Source organism: Ambystoma mexicanum, chromosome 12 (assembly GCF_040938575.1).
Source record: "Ambystoma mexicanum isolate Mex_15411 chromosome 12, UKY_AmexF1_1, whole genome shotgun sequence".
In the NCBI taxonomy this organism is placed as follows: domain Eukaryota; kingdom Metazoa; phylum Chordata; class Amphibia; order Caudata; family Ambystomatidae; genus Ambystoma; species Ambystoma mexicanum.
Genome location: NC_090936.1, coordinates 1,208,723,805 through 1,208,725,890, shown reverse-complemented (window position 1 = coordinate 1,208,725,890; position 2,086 = coordinate 1,208,723,805). Strand labels below are relative to the sequence as shown.

The 2,086-nt window shown below is 39.6% G+C and overlaps 1 long non-coding RNA gene across 1 annotated transcript; it reads right to left on the bottom strand.

Annotated features, from left to right (window-relative positions):
- Positions 1-347: 347 nt before the first annotated feature.
- Positions 348-1,755, bottom strand: LOC138514384 (uncharacterized). The gene is made up of 4 exons (XR_011281922.1): positions 1,574-1,755; positions 1,126-1,275; positions 897-1,029; positions 348-617 (listed from the first exon to the last, which is right to left on the bottom strand). It is a non-coding gene; the product is annotated as an uncharacterized lncRNA (long non-coding RNA).
- Positions 1,756-2,086: the final 331 nt, after the last annotated feature.

The window sequence follows — 2,086 nt, the reverse complement described above, 5'->3', positions numbered from 1 at the left end:
CCGAACACTGCACCGGGACCTGTAAACACTACTTCTGTGCTTACTGTTATCGATTGCTCTGCATTTATAATGCCAACCCCTTAAATAATAAATAAAGGAATGCAGGGACACACACCGGGAAAGATCCACCACTCGTCTCAGTCATGGTGCGAGGGAAACAACGTAGAGTTCAATAGGTGCACACCAAATTAGAAAACATATATTTCCTAATATATGAAAATTTGAGGATTCAGGGTGCTGGGGAGGAATACAGGCCCTGGCACGGGGCTTGTGCAAAACATGAACAAGAAAAAAAATGTCTAAGACTAAAGACACTCTCCTGCACACCAATGAAACTGACTCAAATATCTTCATAATTTATATTTTTACTTCAAAACGATGAGTATTTAAAGAGGAAAACAAATTATCGAGATTAATTCAGACCAGGAACATCTGGTTAACTTTTACATCTCAAAAAGTCAAAGGAAAAACAAAAGGCCATCATATAACAAAGCAATATACAAATACAATCTTCTTGTAGTAGCTGAGAAGGAATAGCCGAGCACAATATTCTTGTGTTGAACTAAAAGGCTCTACGCTTTTCGGGGAACATCCCCTTCTTCAGGAGCAAAAATAATCTGTAATAATATACATTAGGAGACCATCAGTTTCAAAATTACAGTGTTTCATTTACAACCAACACAGAGAGAGTCTCAAAGATATTTAAATCGAATGATACACGTTCTGGGCTGTACATAGCCACCCCTACTGATTCCAATAGAGAATGTACAAACACAGTGGAGAAATACATATGCGTATTGTGACTGTTAAGCACGCAACAGGTGTGACTCCAAAAAGGAAAGAAGGCTCACTTAGGATAACCACTAAATTAAATAATATGCAAAGGTCAAGTGTACCTGATCAATCGAAAGAAAGAGGTCTGCAAAACTGAGTTTCACAAGGGTCGTCTAACTCTTCTAGGTTGAATTGATGTCCCACAAGGGTATATGACACGTGTTTTGGCAGATTAATATTGGGACGAATACACAGCTGGATAAACAAAATGTAAAGCAAAGGATAATTATCAAACACCAAACCTGGGGCAAAGTTAAGGAACAATAATTTGAGATTGGATGCAACATTTACCAAATGTAAGTCTATGAATAGTAGACAATCTGTCCCGCGTCGCTCGTGTACTAAACGGAGTGCTTTCGATCTTGGAATATCAACCTACTGGTATCGTATGTATGTCCATCTTCACTCTAAAGAAGTTTTCACCATGCACAATATAGACCACTAAAGGAAGGAAATAAATATAGATAGACTCAGCAGTCTAAAAAACATAAATTCCTCCACACGGAAGGGACTGTAGATACAGCAAATCTAACGCAGACCTCAGGCTCCTGCTAAACCCCCCTAATAGTCCTAGCAATGCTAATACTTCAAAGCCTCACGGTACACCCACTGCATGAGCAGAAGAAATGTACCATATTAGTTGGCATACAGATGTAAACAAAACTTCTAACATACAATGTCCTCTTGTTAAAAGATCAAAAAAAAATTCCAAAGTCCCAAAGTACCTACTATAACTCACCTTAACAAAGATGTCACTGCCTCAAAGGATCGTAACAAACTGGACGGCATAGCCAGCCTTTCCAAGGAATCATCCCCTTTTAGCGTCCCTTTCCTGTCATGTGACGAAGTCACATGATAGGGAACTGAAACAGTATCACACAGCAGCGTATGGAATGCGGTCACAAAATGTGCATAATCCACAACGTGGGAGAGTTGAGAGAACCACGGAACGCTAATTCGTGTATACTATTAAAAAGAAATCTATTTCAAAACACCTTGTGAGTGTTGCATGTCACTTGATTAGGTCACGTGCATGGATATTTCAGATGTCGATAACAGCTGACTCCAACTCCTTTCACGCCCCTTTCCTGTCATGTGACAAAGTCACATGATAGGGAACTCAAACGGCATTACACGACGGCGTATAGAATGCGGTCGCAAGATGTACAAAATCTACAACGTGGGAAAGTTGGGAGAACTACAGCACGCTAATCCGTGTATACAATTAAAGAGAAATCTATTTCAAAATGCC